Genomic DNA, 27,360 nt, shown 5'->3' with positions numbered 1-27,360 from the left:
CAAGCATCGTGGAGCGCGAATCAAATTACAGATTCCGTTGCGCTCTTCAGTCTGCAAATACCTTCTATTTTTAGCAGCAAACCAAGCAATTCTCCAGTTATCTGCGGGAATCATCTGTGGCCATTTCTTTTTTGCTTTTTTCCCTCTTTCATTTAATATATGTATATTTATATGCTGTACGAAATATTGGATCTTTGAGTGCACCGGCCATCTGTTCATCGAAACTACCAGGTCAAAAGTACAGAGCACTGTCTGCGTGGCTATTACTGCTGCCTAGTGTGGCTTAATAATTATCTCTACACCTGTGTAGAGAAGGGCCTTCGTGATGCAGAGCTGCTGCTCAACAGAGGGCCACTCAGACAAATCTCTTTTTCGTGTTCCTCAGAAGAAAGCCACGCAGGCTTGGAATGTCACAGTTGTGGGTTAGGTTTAGGTCAAACAATATCTGCTCTTTCATTTCTGCATCAACTTTACCTTTAGTGACTGTATTCATGCCTCTTGGCCGCAAAGCCTTGGAAGCGTTGAGTTCCTCCTCAACAGAAACCCACCTGAACGATTTTGACCGTGATAACCTCTACACTATTGAAGCCTGCAGCCAAAGAGGTGTCAGATCTTTTCATCGCAAGCATCGTGGAGCGCGAATCAAATTACAGATTCCGTTGCGCTCTTCAGTCTGCAAATCCCTTTTATTTTTAGCAGCAAACCAAGCAATTCTCCAGTTATCTGCGGGAATCCTCTGTGGCCATTTCTTTTTTGCTTTTTTCCCTCTTTCATTTAATATATGTATATTTATATGCTGTACGAAATATTGGATCTTTGAGTGCACCGGCCATCTGTTCATCGAAACTACCAGGTCAAAAGTACAGAGCACTGTCTGCGTGGCTATTACTGCTGCCTAGTGTGGCTTAATAATTATCTCTACACCTGTGTAGAGAAGGGCCTTCGTGATGCAGAGCTGCTGCTCAACAGAGGGCCACTCAGACAAATCTCTTTTTTCGTGTTCCTCAGAAGAAAGCCACGCAGGCTTGGAATGTCACGGTTGTGGGATAGGTTAAGGTCAAACAATGACTGCTCTTTCATTTCTGCATCAACTATACCTTTAGTGACTGTACTCAAGCCTCTTGGCCGCAAAGCCTTGGAAGCGTTGAGTTCCTCCTCAACAGAAACTCATCTAAACAATTGTGAAAAGAGATGCAGTGTTCCCGCCCAGTTTCGAACTGGGGACCTTTCGCGTGTGAGGCGAACGTGATAACCACTACACTACGGAAACCCACTACCTAAAGAAGTCTGAAATAGTTCTGGGCAGGCTCGGCAATATGCGCATAAACGTTAAACCTTCTGAAGCCAACTGTCGGCTCAAAGGTGTTTATACATTTCTTCAAAAGAGGACAGCTGTTTCTGCTCGGTTTTGAACCGAGGACCTTTCGCGTGTTAGGCGAACGTGATGACCACTACACTACAGAAACTCCACAGGCTAACAATAGTGCTTTTTGGGAAAATATTTATACTGTGATGTGCCCGAAAACAAATAGACAATCTGCGTAAGTCCCACACACAAGAGGACAGAGTTCATTCGGCCTGGCAGTATATGCAGAGTTTCCTGAAACGCTACCCTTAACTTACCTCGGAATTAAACACTTGCAGTGTGATATCAAGCTGAAACCTGCCTTCCTGTGCTAGTCTCAAACTAACAAACCCAAAGTTTCACGAGCACAGGAGAAACTCGAAAATGTCTCTTGGTGATTTTTGTTGGTCAAATTGTTGAGTTTCTCCAACCTTACTTGAAACTCACCACAGGGGTAGCACGTGTCCAGACTAGCATGGGAAAGCAAGTTTTAGCTTGATATCTCTTCAGAAAGCTGAGATTTGGACTTGCCACGTACAATCTACCCTATTGTAAAAAAAACAGGCTGTTTGTGGTCAGTCGAATTCCGAGGGTTTAACACGTCTGGGTGCTTCGGGAGTAAGTGAGGAGCCACCTGAACAGGTTTATTGGCAGATTCGTTGACCATTGTGTTGAATTTCAAGAAGGTTAGCCATGTGTTAGAAACTGCTACGGCTTGCATCATTTTATCAGGAAATCTCTACACCTGTGTAGAGAAGGGCCTTCGTGATGCAGAGCTGCTGCTCAACAGAGGGCCACTCAGATAAATCTCTTTTTTCGTGTTCCTCAGAAGAAAGCCAAGCAGGCTTGGAATGTCACGGTTGTGGGATAGGTTAAGGTCAAACAATGACTGCTCTTTCATTTCTAAATCAACTATACCTTTAGTGACTGTACTCATGCCTCTTGGCCGCAAAGCCTTGGAAGCGTTGAGTTCCTCCTCAACAGAAACCCACCTAAACAATTGTGAAAAGAGATGCAGTGTTCCCGCCCAGTTTCGAACTGGGGACCTTTCGGGTGTGAGGGGAACGTGATAACCACTACACTACGGAAACCCACTACCTAAAGAAGTCTGAAATCGTTCTGAGCAGGCTCGGCAATATGCGCATAAACGTTAAACCTTCTGAAGCCAACTGTCGGCTCAAAGGTGTTTATACATTTCTTCAAAAGAGGACAGCTGTTTCTGCTCGGTTTCGAACCGAGGACCTTTCGCGTGTTAGGCGAACGTGATGACCACTACACTACAGAAACTCCACAGGCTAACAATAGTGCTTTTTGGGAAAATATTTATACTGTGATGTGCCCGAAAGCAAATAGACAATCTGCGTAAGTCCCACACACAAGAGGACAGAGTTCATTCGGCCTGGCAGAATATGCGGAGTTTCCTGAAAGGCTACCCTTAACTTACCTCGGAATTAAACACTTGCAGTGTGATATCAAGCTGAAACCTGCCTTCCTGTGCTAGTCTCAAACTAACAAACCCAAAGTTTCAAGAGCACAGGAGAAACTCGAAAATGTCTCTTGGTGATTTTTGTTGGTCATATTGTTGAGTTTCTCCAATCTTACTTGAAACTCACCACAGGGGTAGCACGTGTCCAGACTAGCATGGGAAAGCAAGTTTTAGCTTGATATCTCTTCAGAAAGCTGAGATTTGGACTTGCCACGTACAATCTACCCTATTGTAAAAAAACAGGCTGTTTGTGGTCAGTCGAATTCCGAGGGTTTAACACGTCTGGGTGCTTCGGGAGTAAGTGAGGAGCCACCTGAACAGGTTTATTGGCAGATTCGTTGACCATTGTGTTGAATTTCAAGAAGGTTAGCCATGTGTTAGAAACTGCTACGGCTTGCATCATTTTATCAGGAAATCTCTACACCTGTGTAGAGAAGGGCCTTCGTGATGCAGAGCTGCTGCTCAACAGAGGGCCACTCAGACAAATCTCTTTTTTCGTGTTCCTCAAGAGAAAGCCAAGCAGGCTTGGAATGTCACGGTTGTGGGATAGTTAGTGGTCACATAGGCGGTGAGAGGGACAGATGGGCTGTTTGTGGTGACACAGGTGATTATTGGGACAGAGAGGGCCGGCGCGCAGGGGTCTAAGGACGGCCTGCCACGTACCCCCTTTTAGGCGCCCCTTGAGGCCCTGCCCTTACTTGATGGCCTAGGCGGAAAAAGACCCTTATACAAGAGGACAGATTTCATTGGGCGTGGCAGTCTACGCAGAGTTCCCTAAAATCTCTTCTTTGGTGATTCTCAGAAGAAAGCCACGCAGGCTTGGAATGTCACAGTTGTGGGTTAGGTTTAGGTCAAACAATATCTGCTCTTTCATTTCTGCATCAACTTTACCTTTAGTGACTGTATTCATGCCTCTTGGCCACAAAGCCTTGGAAGCGTTGAGTTCCTCCTCAACAGAAACCCACCTGAACGATTTTGACCGTGATAACCTCTACACTATTGAAGCCTGCAGCCAAAGAGGTGTCAGATATTTTCATCGCAAGCATCGTGGAGCGCGAATCAAATTACAGACTCCGTTGCGCTCTTCAGTCTGCAAATACCTTCTATTTTTAGCAGCAAACCAAGCAATTCTCCAGTTATCTGCGGGAATCCTCTGTGGCCATTTCTTTTTTGCTTTTTTCCCTGTTTCATTTAATATATGTATATTTATATGCTGTACGAAATATTGGATCTTTGAGTGCACCGGCCATCTGTTCATCGAAACTACCAGGTCAAAAGTACAGAGCACTGTCTGCGTGGCTATTACTGCTGCCTAGTGTGGCTTAATAATTATCTCTACACCTGTTTAGAGAAGGGCCTTCGTGAAGCAGAGCTGCTGCTCAACAGAGGGCCACTCAGACAAATCTCTTTTTTCGTGTTCCTCAGAAGAAAGCCACGCAGGCTTGGAATGTCACGGTTGTGGGATAGGTTAAGGTCAAACAATGACTGCTCTTTCATTTCTGCATCAACTATACCTTTAGTGACTGTACTCATGCCTCTTGGCCGCAAAGCCTTGGAAGCGTTGAGTTCCTCCTCAACAGAAACCCACCTAAACAATTGTGAAAAGAGATGCAGTGTTCCCGCCCAGTTTCGAACTGGGGACCTTTCGCGTGTGAGGCGAACGTGATAACCACTACACTACGGAAACCTACTACCTAAAGAAGTCTGAAATCGTTCTGAGCAGGCTCGGCAATATGCGCATAAACGTTAAACCTTCTGAAGCCAACTGTCGGCTCAAAGGTGTTTATACATTTCTTCAAAAGAGGACAGCTGTTTCTGCTCGGTTTCGAACCGAGGACCTTTCGCGTGTTAGGCGAACGTGATGACCACTACACTACAGAAACTCCACAGGCTAACGATAGTGCTTTTTGGGAAAATATTTATACTGTGATGTGCCCGAAAGCAAATAGACAATCTGCGTAAGTCCCACACACAAGAGGACAGAGTTCATTCGGCCTGGCAGTATATGCGGAGTTTCCTGAAACGCTACCCTTAACTTACCTCGGAATTAAACACTTGCAGCGTGATATCAAGCTGAAACCTGCCTTCCTGTGCTAGTCTCAAACTAACAAACCCAAAGTTTCAAGAGCACAGGAGAAACTCGAAAATGTCTCTTGGTGATTTTTGTTGGTTAAATTGTAGAGTTTCTCCATTCTTCTTGAAACTCACCACAGGGGTAGCACGTATCCAGACTAGCATGGGAAAGCAAGTTTTAGCTTGATATCTCTTCAGAAAGCTGAGATGTGGACTTGCCACGTACAATCTACCCTATTGTAAAAAAACAGGCTGTTTGTGGTCAGTCGAATTCCGAGGGTTTAACACGTCTGGGTGCTTCGGGAGTAAGTGAGGAGCCACCTGAACAGGTTTATTGGCAGATTCGTTGACCATTGTGTTGAATTTCAAGAAGGTTAGCCATGTGTTAGAAACTGCTACGGCTTGCATCATTTTATCTGGAAATCTCTACACCTGTGTAGAGAAGGGCCTTCGTGATGCAGAGCTGCTGCTCAACAGAGGGCCACTCAGACAAATCTCTTTTTTCGTGTTCCTCAGAAGAAAGCCAAGCAGGCTTGGAATGTCACGGTTGTGGGATAGTTAGTGGTCACATAGGCGGTGAGAGGGACAGATGGGCTGTTTGTGGTGACACAGGTGATTATTGGGACAGAGAGGGCCGGCGCGCAGGGGTCTAAGGACGGCCTGCCACGTACCCCCTTTTAGGCGCCCCTTGAGGCCCTGCCCTTACTTGATGGCCTAGGCGGAAAAAGACCCTTACACAAGAGGACAGATTTCATTCGGCGTGGCAGTCTACGCAGAGTTCCCTAAAATCTCTTCTTTGGTGTTTCTCAGAAGAAAGCCACGCAGGCTTGGAATGTCACAGTTGTGGGTTAGGTTTAGGTCAAACAATATCTGCTCTTTCATTTCTGCATCAACTTTACCTTTAGTGACTGTATTCATGCCTCTTGGCCGCAAAGCCTTAGAAGCGTTGAGTTCCTCCTCAACAGAAACCCACCTGAATGATTTTGACCGTGATAACCTCTACACTATTGAAGCCTGCAGCCAAAGAGGTGTCAGATCTTTTCATCGCAAGCATCGTGGAGCGCGAATCAAATTACAGATTCCGTTGCGCTCTTCAGTCTGCAAATACCTTCTATTTTTAGCAGCAAACCAAGCAATTCTCCAGTTATTTGCGGGAATCATCTGTGGCCATTTCTTTTTTGCTTTTTTCCCTCTTTCATTTAATATATGTATATTTATATGCTGTACGAAATATTGGATCTTTGAGTGCACCGGCCATCTGTTCATCGAAACTACCAGGTCAAAAGTACAGAGCACTGTCTGCGTGGCTATTACTGCTGCCTAGTGTGGCTTAATAATTATCTCTACACCTGTGTAGAGAAGGGCCTTCGTGATGCAGAGCTGCTGCTCAACAGATGGCCACTCAGACAAATCTCTTTTTCGTGTTCCTCAGAAGAAAGCCACGCAGGCTTGGAATGTCACGGTTGTGGGATAGGTTAAGGTCAAACAATGACTGCTCTTTCATTTCTGCATCAACTATACCTTTAGTGACTGTACTCAAGCCTCTTGGCCGCAAAGCCTTGGAAGCGTTGAGTTCCTCCTCAACAGAAACTCACCTAAACAATTGTGAAAAGAGATGCAGTGTTCCCGCCCAGTTTCGAACTGGGGACCTTTCGCGTGTGAGGCGAACGTGATAACCACTACACTACGGAAACCCACTACCTAAAGAAGTCTGAAATCGTTCTGGGCAGGCTCGGCAATATGCGCATAAATGTTAAACCTTCTGAAACCAACTGTCGGCTCAAAGGTGTTTATACATTTCTTCAAAATAGGACAGCTGTTTCTGCTCGGTTTTGAACAGAGGACCTTTCGCGTGTTAGGCGAACGTGATGACCACTACACTACAGAAACTCCACAGGCTAACGATAGTGCTTTTTGGGAAAATATTTATACTGTGATGTGCCCGAAAACAAATAGACAATCTGCGTAAGTCCCACACACAAGAGGACAGAGTTCATTCGGCCTGGCAGTATATGCGGAGTTTCCTGAAACGCTACCCTTAACTTACCTCGGAATTAAACACTTGCAGCGTGATATCAAGCTGAAACCTGCCTTCCTGTGCTAGTCTCAAACTAACAAACCCAAAGTTTCAAGAGCACAGGAGAAACTCGAAAATGTCTCTTGGTGATTTTTGTTGGTCAAATTGTAGAGTTTCTCCAATCTTACTTGAAACTCACCACAGGGGTAGCACGTGTCCAGACTAGCATGGGAAAGCAAGTTTTAGCTTGATATCTCTTCAGAAAGCTGAGATGTGGACTTGCCACGTACAATCTACCCTATTGTAAAAAAACAGGCTGTTTGTGGTCAGTCGAATTCCGAGGGTTTAACACGTCTGGGTGCTTCGGGAGTAAGTGAGGAGCCACCTGAACAGGTTTATTGGCAGATTCGTTGACCATTGTGTTGAATTTCAAGAAGGTTAGCCATGTGTTAGAAACTGCTACGGCTTGCATCATTTTATCAGGAAATCTCTACACCTGTGTAGAGAAGGGCCTTCGTGATGCAGAGCTGCTGCTCAACAGAGGGCCACTCAGACAAAACTCCTTTTTCGTGTTCCTCAGAAGAAAGCCACGCAGGCTTGGAATGTCACGGTTGTGGGATAGTTAGTGGTCACATAGGCGGTGAGAGGGACAGATGGGCTGTTTGTGGTGACACAGGTGATTATTGGGACAGAGAGGGCCGGCGCGCAGGGGTCTAAGGACGGCCTGCCACGTACCCCCTTTTAGGCGCCCCTTGAGGCCCTGCCCTTACTTGATGGCCTAGGCGGAAAAAGACCCTTACACAAGAGGACAGATTTCATTCGGCGTGGCAGTCTACGCAGAGTTCCCTAAAATCTCTTCTTTGGTGTTTCTCAGAAGAAAGCCACGCAGGCTTGGAATGTCACAGTTGTGGGTTAGGTTTAGGTCAAACAATATCTGCTCTTTCATTTCTGCATCAACTTTACCTTTAGTGACTGTATTCATGCCTCTTGGCCGCAAAGCCTTGGAAGCGTTGAGTTCCTCCTCAACAGAAACCCACCTGAACGATTTTGACCGTGATAACCTCTACACTATTGAAGCCTGCAGCCAAAGAGGTGTCAGATCTTTTCATCGCAAGCATCGTGGAGCGCGAATCAAATTACAGATTCCGTTGCGCTCTTCAGTCTGCAAATACCTTCTATTTTTAGCAGCAAACCAAGCAATTCTCCAGTTATCTGCGGGAATCCTCTGTGGCCATTTCTTTTTTGCTTTTTTCCCTGTTTCATTTAATATATGTATATTTATATGCTGTACGAAATATTGGATCTTTGAGTGCACCGGCCATCTGTTCATCGAAACTACCAGGTCAAAAGTACAGAGCACTGTCTGCGTGGCTATTACTGCTGCCTAGTGTGGCTTAATAATTATCTCTACACCTGTGTAGAGAAGGGCCTTCGTGATGCAGAGCTGCTGCTCAACAGAGGGCCACTCAGACAAATCTCTTTTTTCGTGTTCCTCAGAAGAAAGCCACGCAGGCTTGGAATGTCACGGTTGTGGGATAGGTTAAGGTCAAACAATGACTGCTCTTTCATTTCTGCATCAACTATACCTTTAGTGACTGTACTCAAGCCTCTTGGCCGCAAAGCCTTGGAAGCGTTGAGTTCCTCCTCAACAGAAACTCATCTAAACAATTGTGAAAAGAGATGCAGTGTTCCCGCCCAGTTTCGAACTGGGGACCTTTCGCGTGTGAGGCGAACGTGATAACCACTACACTACGGAAACCCACTACCTAAAGAAGTCTGAAATCGTTCTGGGCAGGCTCGGCAATATGCGCATAAACGTTAAACCTTCTGAAGCCAACTGTCGGCTCAAAGGTGTTTATACATTTCTTCAAAAGAGGACAGCTGTTTCTGCTCGGTTTCGAACCGAGGACCTTTCGCGTGTTAGGCGAACGTGATGACCACTACACTACAGAAACTCCACAGGCTAACGATAGTGCTTTTTGGGAAAATATTTATACTGTGATGTGCCCGAAAGCAAATAGACAATCTGCGTAAGTCCCACACACAAGAGGACAGAGTTCATTCGGCCTGGCAGTATATGCGGAGTTTCCTGAAACGCTACCCTTAACTTACCTCGGAATTAAACACTTGCAGCGTGATATCAAGCTGAAACCTGCCTTCCTGTGCTAGTCTCAAACTAACAAACCCAAAGTTTCAAGAGCACAGGAGAAACTCGAAAATGTCTCTTGGTGATTTTTGTTGGTCAAATTGTAGAGTTTCTCCATTCTTCTTGAAACTCACCACAGGGGTAGCACGTATCCAGACTAGCATGGGAAAGCAAGTTTTAGCTTGATATCTCTTCAGAAAGCTGAGATGTGGACTTGCCACGTACAATCTACCCTATTGTAAAAAAACAGGCTGTTTGTGGTCAGTCGAATTCCGAGGGTTTAACACGTCTGGGTGCTTCGGGAGTAAGTGAGGAGCCACCTGAATAGGTTTATTGGCAGATTCGTTGACCATTGTGTTGAATTTCAAGAAGGTTAGCCATGTGTTAGAAACTGCTACGGCTTGCATCATTTTATCTGGAAATCTCTACACCTGTGTAGAGAAGGGCCTTCGTGATGCAGAGCTGCTGCTCAACAGAGGGCCACTCAGACAAATCTCTTTTTTCGTGTTCCTCAGAAGAAAGCCAAGCAGGCTTGGAATGTCACGGTTGTGGGATAGTTAGTGGTCACATAGGCGGTGAGAGGGACAGATGGGCTGTTTGTGGTGACACAGGTGATTATTGGGACAGAGAGGGCCGGCGCGCAGGGGTCTAAGGACGGCCTGCCACGTACCCCCTTTTAGGCGCCCCTTGAGGCCCTGCCCTTACTTGATGGCCTAGGCGGAAAAAGACCCTTACACAAGAGGACAGATTTCATTCGGCGTGGCAGTCTACGCAGAGTTCCCTAAAATCTCTTCTTTGGTGTTTCTCAGAAGAAAGCCACGCAGGCTTGGAATGTCACAGTTGTGGGTTAGGTTTAGGTCAAACAATATCTGCTCTTTCATTTCTGCATCAACTTTACCTTTAGTGACTGTATTCATGCCTCTTGGCCGCAAAGCCTTGGAAGCGTTGAGTTCCTCCTCAACAGAAACCCACCTGAATGATTTTGACCGTGATAACCTCTACACTATTGAAGCCTGCAGCCAAAGAGGTGTCAGATCTTTTCATCGCAAGCATCGTGGAGCGCGAATCAAATTACAGATTCCGTTGCGCTCTTCAGTCTGCAAATACCTTCTATTTTTAGCAGCAAACCAAGCAATTCTCCAGTTATCTGCGGGAATCATCTGTGGCCATTTCTTTTTTGCTTTTTTCCCTCTTTCATTTAATATATGTATATTTATATGCTGTACGAAATATTGGATCTTTGAGTGCACCGGCCATCTGTTCATCGAAACTACCAGGTCAAAAGTACAGAGCACTGTCTGCGTGGCTATTACTGCTGCCTAGTGTGGCTTAATAATTATCTCTACACCTGTGTAGAGAAGGGCCTTCGTGATGCAGAGCTGCTGCTCAACAGAGGGCCACTCAGACAAATCTCTTTTTTCGTGTTCCTCAGAAGAAAGCCACGCAGGCTTGGAATGTCACGGTTGTGGGATAGGTTAAGGTCAAACAATGACTGCTCTTTCATTTCTGCATCAACTATACCTTTAGTGACTGTACTCAAGCCTCTTGGCCGCAAAGCCTTGGAAGCGTTGAGTTCCTCCTCAACAGAAACTCACCTAAACAATTGTGAAAAGAGATGCAGTGTTCCCACCCAGTTTCGAACTGGGGACCTTTCGCGTGTGAGGCGAACGTGATAACCACTACACTACGGAAACCCACTACCTAAAGAAGTCTGAAATCGTTCTGGGCAGGCTCGGCAATATGCGCATAAATGTTAAACCTTCTGAAACCAACTGTCGGCTCAAAGGTGTTTATACATTTCTTCAAAATAGGACAGCTGTTTCTGCTCGGTTTTGAACAGAGGACCTTTCGCGTGTTAGGCGAACGTGATGACCACTACACTACAGAAACTCCACAGGCTAACGATAGTGCTTTTTGGGAAAATATTTATACTGTGATGTGCCCGAAAACAAATAGACAATCTGCGTAAGTCCCACACACAAGAGGACAGAGTTCATTCGGCCTGGCAGTATATGCGGAGTTTCCTGAAACGCTACCCTTAACTTACCTCGGAATTAAACACTTGCAGCGTGATATCAAGCTGAAACCTGCCTTCCTGTGCTAGTCTCAAACTAACAAACCCAAAGTTTCAAGAGCACAGGAGAAACTCGAAAATGTCTCTTGGTGATTTTTGTTGGTCAAATTGTAGAGTTTCTCCAATCTTACTTGAAACTCACCACAGGGGTAGCACGTGTCCAGACTAGCATGGGAAAGCAAGTTTTAGCTTGATATCTCTTCAGAAAGCTGAGATGTGGACTTGCCACGTACAATCTACCCTATTGTAAAAAAACAGGCTGTTTGTGGTCAGTCGAATTCCGAGGGTTTAACACGTCTGGGTGCTTCGGGAGTAAGTGAGGAGCCACCTGAACAGGTTTATTGGCAGATTCGTTGACCATTGTGTTGAATTTCAAGAAGGTTAGCCATGTGTTAGAAACTGCTACGGCTTGCATCATTTTATCAGGAAATCTCTACACCTGTGTAGAGAAGGGCCTTCGTGATGCAGAGCTGCTGCTCAACAGAGGGCCACTCAGACAAAACTCCTTTTTCGTGTTCCTCAGAAGAAAGCCACGCAGGCTTGGAATGTCACGGTTGTGGGATAGTTAGTGGTCACATAGGCGGTGAGAGGGACAGATGGGCTGTTTGTGGTGACACAGGTGATTATTGGGACAGAGAGGGCCGGCGCGCAGGGGTCTAAGGACGGCCTGCCACGTACCCCCTTTTAGGCGCCCCTTGAGGCCCTGCCCTTACTTGATGGCCTAGGCGGAAAAAGACCCTTACACAAGAGGACAGATTTCATTCGGCGTGGCAGTCTACGCAGAGTTCCCTAAAATCTCTTCTTTGGTGTTTCTCAGAAGAAAGCCACGCAGGCTTGGAATGTCACAGTTGTGGGTTAGGTTTAGGTCAAACAATATCTGCTCTTTCATTTCTGCATCAACTTTACCTTTAGTGACTGTATTCATGCCTCTTGGCCGCAAAGCCTTGGAAGCGTTGAGTTCCTCCTCAACAGAAACCCACCTGAACGATTTTGACCGTGATAACCTCTACACTATTGAAGCCTGCAGCCAAAGAGGTGTCAGATCTTTTCATCGCAAGCATCGTGGAGCGCGAATCAAATTACAGATTCCGTTGCGCTCTTCAGTCTGCAAATACCTTCTATTTTTAGCAGCAAACCAAGCAATTCTCCAGTTATCTGCGGGAATCCTCTGTGGCCATTTCTTTTTTGCTTTTTTCCCTGTTTCATTTAATATATGTATATTTATATGCTGTACGAAATATTGGATCTTTGAGTGCACCGGCCATCTGTTCATCGAAACTACCAGGTCAAAAGTACAGAGCACTGTCTGCGTGGCTATTACTGCTGCCTAGTGTGGCTTAATAATTATCTCTACACCTGTGTAGAGAAGGGCCTTCGTGATGCAGAGCTGCTGCTCAACAGAGGGCCACTCAGACAAATCTCTTTTTTCGTGTTCCTCAGAAGAAAGCCACGCAGGCTTGGAATGTCACGGTTGTGGGATAGGTTAAGGTCAAACAATGACTGCTCTTTCATTTCTGCATCAACTATACCTTTAGTGACTGTACTCAAGCCTCTTGGCCGCAAAGCCTTGGAAGCGTTGAGTTCCTCCTCAACAGAAACTCATCTAAACAATTGTGAAAAGAGATGCAGTGTTCCCGCCCAGTTTCGAACTGGGGACCTTTCGCGTGTGAGGCGAACGTGATAACCACTACACTACGGAAACCCACTACCTAAAGAAGTCTGAAATCGTTCTGGGCAGGCTCGGCAATATGCGCATAAACGTTAAACCTTCTGAAGCCAACTGTCGGCTCAAAGGTGTTTATACATTTCTTCAAAAGAGGACAGCTGTTTCTGCTCGGTTTCGAACCGAGGACCTTTCGCGTGTTAGGCGAACATGATGACCACTACACTACAGAAACTCCACAGGCTAACGATAGTGCTTTTTGGGAAAATATTTATACTGTGATGTGCCCGAAAGCAAATAGACAATCTGCGTAAGTCCCACACACAAGAGGACAGAGTTCATTCGGCCTGGCAGTATATGCGGAGTTTCCTGAAACGCTACCCTTAACTTACCTCGGAATTAAACACTTGCAGCGTGATATCAAGCTGAAACCTGCCTTCCTGTGCTAGTCTCAAACTAACAAACCCAAAGTTTCAAGAGCACAGGAGAAACTCGAAAATGTCTCTTGGTGATTTTTGTTGGTCAAATTGTAGAGTTTCTCCATTCTTCTTGAAACTCACCACAGGGGTAGCACGTATCCAGACTAGCATGGGAAAGCAAGTTTTAGCTTGATATCTCTTCAGAAAGCTGAGATGTGGACTTGCCACGTACAATCTACCCTATTGTAAAAAAACAGGCTGTTTGTGGTCAGTCGAATTCCGAGGGTTTAACACGTCTGGGTGCTTCGGGAGTAAGTGAGGAGCCACCTGAATAGGTTTATTGGCAGATTCGTTGACCATTGTGTTGAATTTCAAGAAGGTTAGCCATGTGTTAGAAACTGCTACGGCTTGCATCATTTTATCTGGAAATCTCTACACCTGTGTAGAGAAGGGCCTTCGTGATGCAGAGCTGCTGCTCAACAGAGGGCCACTCAGACAAATCTCTTTTTTCGTGTTCCTCAGAAGAAAGCCAAGCAGGCTTGGAATGTCACGGTTGTGGGATAGTTAGTGGTCACATAGGCGGTGAGAGGGACAGATGGGCTGTTTGTGGTGACACAGGTGATTATTGGGACAGAGAGGGCCGGCGCGCAGGGGTCTAAGGACGGCCTGCCACGTACCCCCTTTTAGGCGCCCCTTGAGGCCCTGCCCTTACTTGATGGCCTAGGCGGAAAAAGACCCTTACACAAGAGGACAGATTTCATTCGGCGTGGCAGTCTACGCAGAGTTCCCTAAAATCTCTTCTTTGGTGTTTCTCAGAAGAAAGCCACGCAGGCTTGGAATGTCACAGTTGTGGGTTAGGTTTAGGTCAAACAATATCTGCTCTTTCATTTCTGCATCAACTTTACCTTTAGTGACTGTATTCATGCCTCTTGGCCGCAAAGCCTTGGAAGCGTTGAGTTCCTCCTCAACAGAAACCCACCTGAATGATTTTGACCGTGATAACCTCTACACTATTGAAGCCTGCAGCCAAAGAGGTGTCAGATCTTTTCATCGCAAGCATCGTGGAGCGCGAATCAAATTACAGATTCCGTTGCGCTCTTCAGTCTGCAAATACCTTCTATTTTTAGCAGCAAACCAAGCAATTCTCCAGTTATCTGCGGGAATCATCTGTGGCCATTTCTTTTTTGCTTTTTTCCCTCTTTCATTTAATATATGTATATTTATATGCTGTACGAAATATTGGATCTTTGAGTGCACCGGCCATCTGTTCATCGAAACTACCAGGTCAAAAGTACAGAGCACTGTCTGCGTGGCTATTACTGCTGCCTAGTGTGGCTTAATAATTATCTCTACACCTGTGTAGAGAAGGGCCTTCGTGATGCAGAGCTGCTGCTCAACAGAGGGCCACTCAGACAAATCTCTTTTTTCGTGTTCCTCAGAAGAAAGCCACGCAGGCTTGGAATGTCACGGTTGTGGGATAGGTTAAGGTCAAACAATGACTGCTCTTTCATTTCTGCATCAACTATACCTTTAGTGACTGTACTCAAGCCTCTTGGCCGCAAAGCCTTGGAAGCGTTGAGTTCCTCCTCAACAGAAACTCACCTAAACAATTGTGAAAAGAGATGCAGTGTTCCCACCCAGTTTCGAACTGGGGACCTTTCGCGTGTGAGGCGAACGTGATAACCACTACACTACGGAAACCCACTACCTAAAGAATTGCTCGGCAATATGCACATAAATGTTAAACCTTCTGAATCCAACTGTCGGCTCAAAGGTGTTTATACATTTCTTCAAAAGAGGACAGCTGTTTCTGCTCGGTTTTGAACAGAGGACCTTTCGCGTGTTAGGCGAACGTGATGACCACTACACTACAGAAACTCCACAGGCTAACGATAGTGCTTTTTGGGAAAATATTTATACTGTGATGTGCCCGAAAGCAAATAGACAATCTGCGTAAGTCCCACACACAAGAGGACAGAGTTCATTCGGCCTGGCAGTATATGCAGAGTTTCCTGAAACGCTACCCTTAACTTACCTCGGAATTAAACACTTGCAGTGTGATATCAAGCTGAAACCTGCCTTCCTGTGCTAGTCTCAAACTAACAAACCCAAAGTTTCAAGAGCACAGGAGAAACTCGAAAATGTCTCTTGGTGATTTTTGTTGGTCAAATTGTTGAGTTTCTCCAATCTTACTTGAAACTCACCACAGGGGTAGCACGTGTCCAGACTAGCATGGGAAAGCAAGTTTTAGCTTGATATCTCTTCAGAAAGCTGAGATTTGGACTTGCCACGTACAATCTACCCTATTGTAAAAAAAACAGGCTGTTTGTGGTCAGTCGAATTCCGAGGGTTTAACACGTCTGGGTGCTTCGGGAGTAATTCTCCAGTTATCTGCGGGAATCCTCTGTGGCCATTTCTTTTTTGCTTTTTTCCCTGTTTCATTTAATATATGTATATTTATATGCTGTACGAAATATTGGATCTTTGAGTGCACCGGCCATCTGTTCATCGAAACTACCAGGTCAAAAGTACAGAGCACTGTCTGCGTGGCTATTACTGCTGCCTAGTGTGGCTTAATAATTATCTCTACACCTGTGTAGAGAAGGGCCTTCGTGATGCAGAGCTGCTGCTCAACAGAGGGCCACTCAGACAAATCTCTTTTTTCGTGTTCCTCAGAAGAAAGCCACGCAGGCTTGGAATGTCACGGTTGTGGGATAGGTTAAGGTCAAACAATGACTGCTCTTTCATTTCTGCATCAACTATACCTTTAGTGACTGTACTCAAGCCTCTTGGCCGCAAAGCCTTGGAAGCGTTGAGTTCCTCCTCAACAGAAACTCATCTAAACAATTGTGAAAAGAGATGCAGTGTTCCCGCCCAGTTTCGAACTGGGGACCTTTCGCGTGTGAGGCGAACGTGATAACCACTACACTACGGAAACCCACTACCTAAAGAAGTCTGAAATCGTTCTGGGCAGGCTCGGCAATATGCGCATAAACGTTAAACCTTCTGAAGCCAACTGTCGGCTCAAAGGTGTTTATACATTTCTTCAAAAGAGGACAGCTGTTTCTGCTCGGTTTCGAACCGAGGACCTTTCGCGTGTTAGGCGAACGTGATGACCACTACACTACAGAAATTCCACAGGCTAACGATAGTGCTTTTTGGGAAAATATTTATACTGTGATGTGCCCGAAAGCAAATAGACAATCTGCGTAAGTCCCACACACAAGAGGACAGAGTTCATTCGGCCTGGCAGTATATGCGGAGTTTCCTGAAACGCTACCCTTAACTTACCTCGGAATTAAACACTTGCAGCGTGATATCAAGCTGAAACCTGCCTTCCTGTGCTAGTCTCAAACTAACAAACCCAAAGTTTCAAGAGCACAGGAGAAACTCGAAAATGTCTCTTGGTGATTTTTGTTGGTCAAATTGTAGAGTTTCTCCATTCTTCTTGAAACTCACCACAGGGGTAGCACGTATCCAGACTAGCATGGGAAAGCAAGTTTTAGCTTGATATCTCTTCAGAAAGCTGAGATGTGGACTTGCCACGTACAATCTACCCTATTGTAAAAAAAACAGGCTGTTTGTGGTCAGTCGAATTCCGAGGGTTTAACACGTCTGGGTGCTTCGGGAGTAAGTGAGGAGCCACCTGAACAGGTTTATTGGCAGATTCGTTGACCATTGTGTTGAATTTCAAGAAGGTTAGCCATGTGTTAGAAACTGCTACGGCTTGCATCATTTTATCAGGAAATCTCTACACCTGTGTAGAGAAGGGCCTTCGTGATGCAGAGCTGCTGCTCAACAGAGGGCCACTCAGATAAATCTCTTTTTTCGTGTTCCTCAGAAGAAAGCCAAGCAGGCTTGGAATGTCACGGTTGTGGGATAGGTTAAGGTCAAACAATGACTGCTCTTTCATTTCTACATCAACTATACCTTTAGTGACTGTACTCATGCCTCTTGGCCGCAAAGCCTTGGAAGCGTTGAGTTCCTCCTCAACAGAAACCCACCTAAACAATTGTGAAAAGAGATGCAGTGTTCCCGCCCAGTTTCGAACTGGGGACCTTTCGCGTGTGAGGCGAACGTGATAACCACTACACTACGGAAACCCACTACCTAAAGAAGTCTGAAATCGTTCTGAGCAGGCTCGGCAATATGCGCATAAACGTTAAACCTTCTGAAGCCAACTGTCGGCTCAAAGGTGTTTATACATTTCTTCAAAAGAGGACAGCTGTTTCTGCTCAGTTTCGAACCGAGGACCTTTCGCGTGTTAGGCGAACGTGATGACCACTCCACTACAGAAACTCCACAGGCTAATGATAGTGCTTTTTGGGAAAATATTTATACTGTGATGTGCCCGAAAGCAAATAGACAATCTGCGTAAGTCCCACACACAAGAGGACAGAGTTCATTCGGCCTGGCAGTATATGCGGAGTTTCCTGAAACGCTACCCTTAACTTACCTCGGAATTAAACACTTGCAGCGTGATATCAAGCTGAAACCTGCCTTCCTGTGCTAGTCTCAAACTAACAAACCCAAAGTTTCAAGAGCACAGGAGAAACTCGAAAATGTCTCTTGGTGATTTTTGTTGGTCAAATTGTAGAGTTTCTCCATTCTTCTTGAAACTCACCACAGGGGTAGCACGTGTCCAGACTAGCATGGGAAAGCAAGTTTTAGCTTGATATCTCTTCAGAAAGCTGAGATGTGTACTTGCCACGTACAATCTACCCTATTGTAAAAAAACAGGCTGTTTGTGGTCAGTCGAATTCCGAGGGTTTAACACGTCTGGGTGCTTCGGGAGTAAGTGAGGAGCCACCTGAACAGGTTTATTGGCAGATTCGTTGACCATTGTGTTGAATTTCAAGAAGGTTAGCCATGTGTTAGAAACTGCTACGGCTTGCATCATTTTATCAGGAAATCTCTACACCTGTGTAGAGAAGGGCCTTCGTGATGCAGAGCTGCTGCTCAACAGAGGGCCACTCAGACAAATCTCTTTTTTCGTGTTCCTCAGAAGAAAGCCAAGCAGGCTTGGAATGTCACGGTTGTGGGATAGTTAGTGGTCACATAGGCGGTGAGAGGGACAGATGGGCTGTTTGTGGTGACACAGGTGATTATTGGGACAGAGAGGGCCGGCGCCCAGGGGTCTAAGGACGGCCTGCCACGTACCCCCTTTTAGGCGCCCCTTGAGGCCCTGCCCTTACTTGATGGCCTAGGCGGAAAAAAACCCTTACACAAGAGGACAGATTTCATTCGGCGTGGCAGTCTACGCAGAGTTCCCTAAAATCTCTTCTTTGGTGTTTCTCAGAAGAAAGCCACGCAGGTTTGGAATGTCACAGTTGTGGGTTAGGTTTAGGTCAAACAATATCTGCTCTTTCATTTCTGCATCAACTTTACCTTTAGTGACTGTATTCATGCCTCTTGGCCGCAAAGCCTTGGAAGCGTTGAGTTCCTCCTCAACAGAAACCCACCTGAACGATTTTGACCGTGATAACCTCTACACTATTGAAGCCTGCAGCCAAAGAGGTGTCAGATCTTTTCATCGCAAGCATCGTGGAGCGCGAATCAAATTACAGATTCCGTTGCGCTCTTCAGTCTGCAAATCCCTTTTATTTTTAGCAGCAAACCAAGCAATTCTCCAGTTATCTGCGGGAATCCTCTGTGGCCATTTCTTTTTTGCTTTTTTCCCTCTTTCATTTAATATATGTATATTTATATGCTGTACGAAATATTGGATCTTTGAGTGCACCGGCCATCTGTTCATCGAAACTACCAGGTCAAAAGTACAGAGCACTGTCTGCGTGGCTATTACTGCTGCCTAGTGTGGCTTAATAATTATCTCTACACCTGTGTAGAGAAGGGCCTTCGTGATGCAGAGCTGCTGCTCAACAGAGGGCCACTCAGACAAATCTCTTTTTTCGTGTTCCTCAGAAGAAAGCCACGCAGGCTTGGAATGTCACGGTTGTGGGATAGGTTTAGGCGGTGAGAGGGACAGATGGGCTGTTTGTGGTGACACAGGTGATCATTGGGACAGACAGGCCCGGCGCGCAGGGGTCTGAGGAGGGCCTGCCATGTACCCCCTTTTAGGCGCCCCTTGAGGCCCTGCCCTTACTTGATGGCCTAGGCGGAAAAAGACCCTTACACAAGAGGACAGAGTTCAATCAAATTACAGATTGCGTTGCGCTCTTCAGTCTGCAAATACCTTCTATTTTTAGCAGCAAACCAAGCAATTCTCCAGTTATCTGCGGGAATCCTCTGTGGCCATTTCTTTTTTGCTTTTTTCCCTCTTTCATTTAATATATGTATATTTATATGCTGTACGAAATATTGGGTCTTTTATTGCACCGACCATCTGTTCATCGAAACTACCAGGTCAAAAGTACAGAGCACTGTCTGCGTGGCTATTACTGCTGCCTAGTGTGGCTTAATAATTATATCTACACCTGTGTAGAGAAGGGCCTTCGTGATGCAGAGCTGCTGCTCAACAGAGGGCCACTCAGACAAATCTCTTTTTTCGTGTTCCTCAGAAGAAAGCCACGCAGGCTTGGAATGTCACGGTTGTGGGATAGGTTTAGGTCAAACAATGACTGCTCTTTCATTTCTGCATCAACTATACCTTTAGTGACTGTACTCATGCCTCTTGGCCGCAAAGCCTTGGAAGCGTTGAGTTCCTCCTCAACAGAAACCCACCTAAACAATTGTGAAAAGAGATGCAGTGTTCCCGCCCAGTTTCGAACTGGGGAAACGTGATTACCACTACACTACGGAAACCCACTACCTAAAAAAGTCTGAAATCGTTCTGTGCAGGCTCGGCAATATGCGCATAAATGTTAAACCTTCTGAAGCCAACTGTCGGCTCAAAGGTGTTTATACATTTCTTCAAAAGAGGAAAACTGTTTCTGCTCGGTTTTGAACAGAGGACCTTTCGCGTGTTAGGCGAACTTGATGACCACTACACTACAGAAACTCCACAGGCTAACGATAGTGCTTTTTGGGAAAATATTTATACTGTGATGTGCCCGAAAGCAAATAGACAATCTGCGTAAGTCCCGCACATAAGAGGACAGAGTTCATTCGGCCTGGCAGTATATGCGGAGTTTCCTGAAACGCTACCCTTAACTTACCTCGGAATTAAACACTTGCAGCGTGATATCAAGCTGAAACCTGCATTCCTGTGCTAGTCTCAAACTAACAAACCCATAGTTTCAAGAGCACAGGAGAAACTCGAAAATGTCTCTTGGTGATTTTTGTTGGTCAAATTGTTGAGTTTCTCCAATCTTCTTGAAACTCACCACAGGGGTAGCACGTATCCAGACTAGCATGGGAAAGCAAGTTTTAGCTTGATATCTCTTCAGAAAGCTGAGATGTGGACTTGCCACGTACAATCTACCCTATTGTAAAAAAAACAGGCTGATTGTTGTCAGTCGAATTCCGAGGGTTTAACACGTCTGGGTGCTTCGGGAGTAAGTGAGGAGCCACCTGAACAGGTTTATTGGCAGATTCGTTGACCATTGTGTTGAATTTCAAGAAGGTTAGCCATGTGTTAGAAACTGCTACGGCTTGCATCATTTTATCAGGAAATAACACTCCGGTTGGATGTGCTTTAAATTTCGTCAAGGGGACACATAGACTGCTTGTGGTCACAGTCTTTGTATTACCAGTGGACAGAAGGGCAGTTAGTGGTCACATAGGCGGTGAGAGGGACAGATGGGCTGTTTGTGGTGACACAGGTGATTATTGGGACAGAGAGGGCCGGCGCGCAGGGGTCTACGGACGGCCTGCCACGTACCCCCTTTTAGGCGCCCCTTGAGGCCCTGCCCTTACTTGATGGCCTAGGCGGAAAAAGACCCTTACACAAGAGGACAGATTTCATTCGGCGTGGCAGTCTACGCAGAGTTCCCTAAAATCTCTTCTTTGGTGTTTCTCAGAAGAAAGCCACGCAGGTTTGGAATGTCACAGTTGTGGGTTAGGTTTAGGTCAAACAATATCTGCTCTTTCATTTCTGCATCAACTTTACCTTTAGTGACTGTATTCATGCCTCTTGGCCGCAAAGCCTTGGAAGCGTTGAGTTCCTCCTCAACAGAAACCCACCTGAACGATTTTGACCGTGATAACCTCTACACTATTGAAGCCTGCAGCCAAAGAGGTGTCAGATCTTTTCATCGCAAGCATCGTAGAACGCGAATCAAATTACAGATTCCTTTGCGCTCTTCAGTCTGCAAATACCTTCTTTTTTTAGCAGCAAACCTAGCAATTCTCCAGTTATCTGCGGGACAATCTGCGTAAGTCCCACACACAAGAGGACAGAGTTCATTCGGCCTGGCAGTATATGCAGAGTTTCCTGAAACGCTACCCTTAACTTACCTCGGAATTAAACACTTGCAGTGTGATATCAAGCTGAAATCTGCCTTCCTGTGCTAGTCTCAAACTAACAAACCCAAAGTTTCAAGAGCACAGGAGAAACTCGAAAATGTCTCTTGGTGATTTTTGTTTGTCAAATTGTTGAGTTTCTCCAATCTTACTTGAAACTCACCACAGGGGTAGCACGTGTCCAGACTAGCATGGGAAAGCAAGTTTTAGCTTGATATCTCTTCAGAAAGCTGAGATGTGGACTTGCCACGTACAATCTACCCTATTGTAAAAAAACAGGCTGTTTGTGGTCAGTCGAATTCCGAGGGTTTAACACGTCTGGGTGCTTCGGGAGTAAGTGAGGAGCCACCTGAACAGGTTTATTGGCAGATTCGTTGACCATTGTGTTGAATTTCAAGAAGGTTAGCCATGTGTTAGAAACTGCTACGGCTTGCATCATTTTATCAGGAAATCTCTACACCTGTGTAGAGAAGGGCCTTCGTGATGCAGAGCTGCTGCTCAACAGAGGGCCACTCAGACAAATCTCTTTTTTCGTGTTCCTCAGAAGAAAGCCACGCAGGCTTGGAATGTCACAGTTGTGGGTTAGGTTACAGTCTGCAAATACCTTCTATTTTTAGCAGCAAACCAAGCAATTCTCCAGTTATCTGCGGGAATCCTCTGTGGCCCTTTCTTTTTTGCTTTTTTCCCTCTTTCATTTAATATATGTATATTTATATGCTGTACGAAATATTGGATCTTTGAGTGCACCGGCCATCTGTTCATCGAAACTACCAGGTCAAAAGTACAGAGCACTGTCTGCGTGGCTATTACTGCTTCCTAGTGTGGCTTAATAATTATCTCTACACCTGTGTAGAGAAGGGCCTTCGTGATGCAGAGCTGCTGCTCAACAGAGGGCCACTCAGACAAATCTCTTTTTTCGTGTTCCTCAGAAGAAAGCCACGCAGGCTTGGAATGTCACGGTTGTGGGATAGGTTAAGGTCAAACAATGACTGCTCTTTCATTTCTGCATCAACTATACCTTTAGTGACTGTACTCAAGCCTCTTGGCCGCAAAGCCTTGGAAGCGTTGAGTTCCTCCTCAACAGAAACCCACCTAAACAATTGTGAAAAGAGATGCAGTGTTCCCGCCCAGTTTCAAACTGGGGACCTTTCGCGTGTGAGGCAAACGTGATAACCACTACACTACGGAAACCCACAGCCTAAAGAAGTCTGAAATCTTTCTGGGCAGGCTCGGCAATATGCGCATAAATGTTAAACCTTCTGAAGCCAACTGTCGGCTCAAAGGTGTTTATACATTTCTTCAAAAGAGGACAGCTGTTTCTGCTCGGTTTCGAACCGAGGACCTTTCGCGTGTTAGCGAACGTGATGACAACTACACTACAGAAACTCCACAGGCTAACGATCGTGCTTTTTGGGAAAATATTTATACTGTGATGTGCCCGAAAGCAAATAGACAATCTGCGTAAGTCCCACACACAAGAGGACAGAGTTCATTCGGCCTGGCAGTATATGCGGAGTTTCCTGAAACGCTACCCTTAACTTACCTCGGAATTAAACACTTGCAGTTTGATATCAAGCTGAAACCTGCCTTCCTGTGCTAGTCTCAAACTAACAAACCTAAAGTTTCAAGAGCACAGGAGAAACTCGAAAATGTCTCTTGGTGATTTTTGTTGGTCAAATTGTTGAGTTTCTCCAATCTTACTTGAAACTCACCATAGGGGTAGCACGTGTCCAGACTAGCATGGGAAAGCAAGTTTTAGCTTGATATCTCTTCAGAAAGCTGAGATGTGGACTTGCCATGTACAATCTACCCTATTGTAACAAAACAGGCTGTTTGTGGTCAGTCGAATTCCGAGGTTTTAACACGTCTGGGTGCTTCGGGAGTAAGTGAGGAGCCACCTGAACAGGTTTATTGGCAGATTCGTTGACCATTGTGTTGAATTTCAAGAAGGTTAGCCATGTGTTAGAAACTGCTACGGCTTGCATCATTTTATCAGGAAATCTCTACACCTGTGTAGAGAAGGGCCTTCGTGATGCAGAGCTGCTGCTCAACAGAGGGCCACTCAGACAAATCTCTTTTTTCGTGTTCCTCAGAAGAAAGCCACGCAGGCTTGGAATGTCACAGTTGTGGGTTAGGTTACAGTCTGCAAATACCTTCTATTTTTAGCAGCAAACCAAGCAATTCTCCAGTTATCTGCGGGAATCCTCTGTGGCCATTTCTTTTTTGCTTTTTTCCCTCTTTCATTTAATATATGTATATTTATATGCTGTACGAAATATTGGATCTTTGAGTGCACCGGCCATCTGTTCATCGAAACTACCAGGTCAAAAGTACAGAGCACTGTCTGCGTGGCTATTACTGCTGCCTAGTGTGGCTTAATAATTATCTCTACACCTGTGTAGAGAAGGGCCTTCGTGATGCAGAGCTGCTGCTCAACAGAGGGCCACTCAGACAAATCTCTTTTTTCGTGTTCCTCAGAAGAAAGCCACGCAGGCTTGGAATGTCACCGTTGTGGGATAGGTTAAGGTCAAACAATGACTGCTCTTTCATTTCTGCATCAACTATACCTTTAGTGACTGTACTCATGCCTCTTGGCCGCAAAGCCTTGGAAGCGTTGAGTTCCTCCTCAACAGAAACACACCTAAACAACTGTGAAAAGTGATGCAGTGTTCCCGCCCAGTTTCGAACTGGGGACCTTTCGCGTGTGAGGCGAACGTGATAACCACTACACTACGGAAACCTACTACCTAAAGAAGTCTGAAATCGTTCTGAGCAGGCTCGGCAATATGCGCATAAACGTTAAACCTTCTGAAGCCAACTGTCGGCTCAAAGGTGTTTATACATTTCTTCAAAAGAGGACAACTGTTTCTGCTCGGTTTCGAACCGAGGACCTTTCGCGTGTTAGGCGAACGTGATGACCACTACACTACAGAAACTCCACAGGCTAACGATAGTGCTTTTTGGGAAAATATTTATACTGTGATGTGCCCGAAAGCAAATAGACAATCTGCGTAAGTCCCACACACAAGAGGACAGAGTTCATTCGGCCTGGCAGTATATGCGGAGTTTCCTGAAACGCTACCCTTAACTTACCTCGGAATTAAACACTTGCAGCGTGATATCAAGCTGAAACCTGCCTTCCTGTGCTAGTCTCAAACTAACAAACCCAAAGTTTCAAGAGCACAGGAGAAACTCGAAAATGTCTCTTGGTGATTTTTGTTGGTCAAATTGTAGAGTTTCTCCATTCTTCTTGAAACTCACCACAGGGGTAGCACGTGTCCAGACAAGCATGGGAAAGCAAGTTTTAGCTTGATATCTCTTCAGAAAGCTGAGATGTGGACTTGCCACGTACAATCTACCCTATTGTAAAAAAACAGGCTGTTTGTGGTCAGTCGAATTCCGAGGGTTTAACACGTCTGGGTGCTTCGGGAGTAAGTGAGGAGCCACCTGAACAGGTTTATTGGCAGATTCGTTGACCATTGTGTTGAATTTCAAGAAGGTTACCCATGTGTTAGAAACTGCTACGGCTTGCATCATTTTATCAGGAAATAAAACTCCAGATGGATGTGTTTTAAAGTTCGTCAAGGGGACACACAGACTGCTTGTGGTCACAGTCTTTGTATTACCAGTGGACAGAAGGGCAGTTAGTGGTCACATAGGCGGTGAGAGGGACAGATGGGCTGTTTGTGGTGACACAGGTGATTATTGGGACAGAGAGGGCCGGCGCGCAGGGGTCTAAGGACGGCCTGCCACGTACCCCCTTTTAGGCGCCCCTTGAGGCCCTGCCCTTACTTGATGGCCTAGGCGGATAAAGACCCTTACACAAGAGGACAGATTTCATTCGGCGTGGCAGTCTACGCAGAGTTCCCTAAAATCTCTTCTTTGGTGTTTCTCAGAAGAAAGCCACGCAGGCTTGGAATGTCACAGTTGTGGGTTAGGTTTAGGTCAAACAATATCTGCTCTTTCATTTCTGCATCAACTTTACCTTTAGTGACTGTATTCATGCCTCTTGGCCGCAAAGCCTTGGAAGCGTTGAGTTCCTCCTCAACAGAAACCCACCTGAACGATTTTGACCGTGATAACCTCTACACTATTGAAGCCTGCAGCCAAAGAGGTGTCAGATCTTTTCATCGCAAGCATCGTGGAGCGCGAATCAAATTACAGATTCCGTTGCGCTCTTCAGTCTGCAAATACCTTCTATTTTTAGCAGCAAACCAAGCAATTCTCCAGTTATCTGCGGGACAATCTGCGTAAGTCCCACACACAAGAGGACAGAGTTCATTCGGCCTGGCAGTATATGCAGAGTTTCCTGAAACGCTACCCTTAACTTACCTCGGAATTAAACACTTGCAGTGTGATATCAAGCTGAAATCTGCCTTCCTGTGCTAGTCTCAAACTAACAAACCCAAAGTTTCAAGAGCACAGGAGAAACTCGAAAATGTCTCTTGGTGATTTTTGTTGGTCAAATTGTTGAGTTTCTCCAATCTTACTTGAAACTCACCACAGGGGTAGCACGTGTCCAGACTAGCATGGGAAAGCAAGTTTTAGCTTGATATCTCTTCAGAAAGCTGAGATGTGGACTTGCCACGTACAATCTACCCTATTGTAAAAAAACAGGCTGTTTGTGGTCAGTCGAATTCCGAGGGTTTAACACGTCTGGGTGCTTCGGGAGTAAGTGATGAGCCACCTGAACAGGTTTATTGGCAGATTCGTTGACCATTGTGTTGAATTTCAAGAAGGTTAGCCATGTGTTAGAAACTGCTACGGCTTGCATCATTTTATCAGGAAATCTCTACACCTGTGTAGAGAAGGGCCTTCGTGATGCAGAGCTGCTGCTCAACAGAGGGCCACTCAGACAAATCTCTTTTTTCGTGTTCCTCAGAAGAAAGCCACGCAGGCTTGGAATGTCACAGTTGTGGGTTAGGTTACAGTCTGCAAATACCTTCTATTTTTAGCAGCAAACCAAGCAATTCTCCAGTTATCTGCGGGAATCCTCTGTGGCCATTTCTTTTTTGCTTTTTTCCCTCTTTCATTTAATATATGTATATTTATATGCTGTACGAAATATTGGATCTTTGAGTGCACCGGCCATCTGTTCATCGAAACTACCAGGTCAAAAGTACAGAGCACTGTCTGCGTGGCTATTACTGCTGCCTAGTGTGGCTTAATAATTATCTCTACACCTGTGTAGAGAAGGGCCTTCGTGATGCAGAGCTGCTGCTCAACAGAGGGCCACTCAGACAAATCTCTTTTTTCGTGTTCCTCAGAAGAAAGCCACGCAGGCTTGGAATGTCACGGTTGTGGGATAGGTTTAGGCGGTGAGAGGGACAGATGGGCTGTTTGTGGTGACACAGGTGATCATTGGGACAGACAGGCCCGGCGCGCAGGGGTCTGAGGAGGGCCTGCCATGTACCCCCTTTTAGGCGCCCCTTGAGGCCCTGCCCTTACTTGATGGCCTAGCCGGAAAAAGACCCTTACACAAGAGGACAGAGTTCAATCAAATTACAGATTGCGTTGCGCTCTTCAGTCTGCAAATACCTTCTATTTTTAGCAGCAAACCAAGCAATTCTCCAGTTATCTGCGGGAATCCTCTGTGGCCATTTCTTTTTTGCTTTTTTCCCTCTTTCATTTAATATATGTATATTTATATGCTGTACGAAATATTGGGTCTTTTAGTGCACCGACCATCTGTTCATCGAAACTACCAGGTCAAAAGTACAGAGCACTGTCTTTGTGGCTATTACTGCTGCCTAGTGTGGCTTAATAATTATATCTA

At 45.6% G+C, this 27,360-nt stretch overlaps 24 non-coding genes across 24 annotated transcripts; all 24 read right to left on the bottom strand.

Annotated features, from left to right (window-relative positions):
• Positions 1-1,197: 1,197 nt before the first annotated feature.
• trnav-cac (transfer RNA valine (anticodon CAC)) lies at positions 1,198-1,270 on the bottom strand. Its single transcript has one exon. It is a non-coding gene; the product is annotated as a tRNA-Val (tRNA).
• A 123-nt stretch (positions 1,271-1,393) lies between these two features.
• On the bottom strand, positions 1,394-1,466 carry trnav-aac (transfer RNA valine (anticodon AAC)). The gene has a single exon. It is a non-coding gene; the product is annotated as a tRNA-Val (tRNA).
• Positions 1,467-2,363: 897 nt separating this feature from the next.
• On the bottom strand, positions 2,364-2,436 carry trnav-cac (transfer RNA valine (anticodon CAC)). The gene has a single exon. It is a non-coding gene; the product is annotated as a tRNA-Val (tRNA).
• A 123-nt stretch (positions 2,437-2,559) lies between these two features.
• On the bottom strand, positions 2,560-2,632 carry trnav-aac (transfer RNA valine (anticodon AAC)). Its single transcript has one exon. It is a non-coding gene; the product is annotated as a tRNA-Val (tRNA).
• A 1,813-nt stretch (positions 2,633-4,445) lies between these two features.
• Positions 4,446-4,518, bottom strand: trnav-cac (transfer RNA valine (anticodon CAC)). The gene has a single exon. It is a non-coding gene; the product is annotated as a tRNA-Val (tRNA).
• Positions 4,519-4,641: 123 nt separating this feature from the next.
• Positions 4,642-4,714, bottom strand: trnav-aac (transfer RNA valine (anticodon AAC)). Its single transcript has one exon. It is a non-coding gene; the product is annotated as a tRNA-Val (tRNA).
• Positions 4,715-6,525: 1,811 nt separating this feature from the next.
• On the bottom strand, positions 6,526-6,598 carry trnav-cac (transfer RNA valine (anticodon CAC)). Its single transcript has one exon. It is a non-coding gene; the product is annotated as a tRNA-Val (tRNA).
• A 123-nt stretch (positions 6,599-6,721) lies between these two features.
• Positions 6,722-6,794, bottom strand: trnav-aac (transfer RNA valine (anticodon AAC)). Its single transcript has one exon. It is a non-coding gene; the product is annotated as a tRNA-Val (tRNA).
• Positions 6,795-8,607: 1,813 nt separating this feature from the next.
• Positions 8,608-8,680, bottom strand: trnav-cac (transfer RNA valine (anticodon CAC)). The gene has a single exon. It is a non-coding gene; the product is annotated as a tRNA-Val (tRNA).
• Positions 8,681-8,803: 123 nt separating this feature from the next.
• On the bottom strand, positions 8,804-8,876 carry trnav-aac (transfer RNA valine (anticodon AAC)). The gene has a single exon. It is a non-coding gene; the product is annotated as a tRNA-Val (tRNA).
• A 1,812-nt stretch (positions 8,877-10,688) lies between these two features.
• trnav-cac (transfer RNA valine (anticodon CAC)) lies at positions 10,689-10,761 on the bottom strand. The gene has a single exon. It is a non-coding gene; the product is annotated as a tRNA-Val (tRNA).
• Positions 10,762-10,884: 123 nt separating this feature from the next.
• Positions 10,885-10,957, bottom strand: trnav-aac (transfer RNA valine (anticodon AAC)). The gene has a single exon. It is a non-coding gene; the product is annotated as a tRNA-Val (tRNA).
• Positions 10,958-12,770: 1,813 nt separating this feature from the next.
• On the bottom strand, positions 12,771-12,843 carry trnav-cac (transfer RNA valine (anticodon CAC)). Its single transcript has one exon. It is a non-coding gene; the product is annotated as a tRNA-Val (tRNA).
• A 123-nt stretch (positions 12,844-12,966) lies between these two features.
• Positions 12,967-13,039, bottom strand: trnav-aac (transfer RNA valine (anticodon AAC)). Its single transcript has one exon. It is a non-coding gene; the product is annotated as a tRNA-Val (tRNA).
• Positions 13,040-14,851: 1,812 nt separating this feature from the next.
• Positions 14,852-14,924, bottom strand: trnav-cac (transfer RNA valine (anticodon CAC)). The gene has a single exon. It is a non-coding gene; the product is annotated as a tRNA-Val (tRNA).
• A 104-nt stretch (positions 14,925-15,028) lies between these two features.
• On the bottom strand, positions 15,029-15,101 carry trnav-aac (transfer RNA valine (anticodon AAC)). The gene has a single exon. It is a non-coding gene; the product is annotated as a tRNA-Val (tRNA).
• A 987-nt stretch (positions 15,102-16,088) lies between these two features.
• Positions 16,089-16,161, bottom strand: trnav-cac (transfer RNA valine (anticodon CAC)). Its single transcript has one exon. It is a non-coding gene; the product is annotated as a tRNA-Val (tRNA).
• A 123-nt stretch (positions 16,162-16,284) lies between these two features.
• On the bottom strand, positions 16,285-16,357 carry trnav-aac (transfer RNA valine (anticodon AAC)). The gene has a single exon. It is a non-coding gene; the product is annotated as a tRNA-Val (tRNA).
• Positions 16,358-17,253: 896 nt separating this feature from the next.
• trnav-cac (transfer RNA valine (anticodon CAC)) lies at positions 17,254-17,326 on the bottom strand. The gene has a single exon. It is a non-coding gene; the product is annotated as a tRNA-Val (tRNA).
• Positions 17,327-17,449: 123 nt separating this feature from the next.
• On the bottom strand, positions 17,450-17,522 carry trnav-aac (transfer RNA valine (anticodon AAC)). Its single transcript has one exon. It is a non-coding gene; the product is annotated as a tRNA-Val (tRNA).
• A 2,586-nt stretch (positions 17,523-20,108) lies between these two features.
• On the bottom strand, positions 20,109-20,181 carry trnav-aac (transfer RNA valine (anticodon AAC)). Its single transcript has one exon. It is a non-coding gene; the product is annotated as a tRNA-Val (tRNA).
• Positions 20,182-22,702: 2,521 nt separating this feature from the next.
• On the bottom strand, positions 22,703-22,775 carry trnav-cac (transfer RNA valine (anticodon CAC)). Its single transcript has one exon. It is a non-coding gene; the product is annotated as a tRNA-Val (tRNA).
• A 1,476-nt stretch (positions 22,776-24,251) lies between these two features.
• trnav-cac (transfer RNA valine (anticodon CAC)) lies at positions 24,252-24,324 on the bottom strand. Its single transcript has one exon. It is a non-coding gene; the product is annotated as a tRNA-Val (tRNA).
• Positions 24,325-24,447: 123 nt separating this feature from the next.
• trnav-aac (transfer RNA valine (anticodon AAC)) lies at positions 24,448-24,520 on the bottom strand. The gene has a single exon. It is a non-coding gene; the product is annotated as a tRNA-Val (tRNA).
• Between the last annotated feature and the right edge of the window lie 2,840 nt (positions 24,521-27,360).

Source organism: Carassius gibelio, chromosome B20 (genome assembly GCF_023724105.1).
Source record: "Carassius gibelio isolate Cgi1373 ecotype wild population from Czech Republic chromosome B20, carGib1.2-hapl.c, whole genome shotgun sequence".
Taxonomy (NCBI): Eukaryota; Metazoa; Chordata; class Actinopteri; order Cypriniformes; family Cyprinidae; genus Carassius; species Carassius gibelio.
The sequence above is the reverse complement of the archived record's forward strand: the minus strand, read 5'-3'. Positions and strand labels throughout refer to the sequence as shown.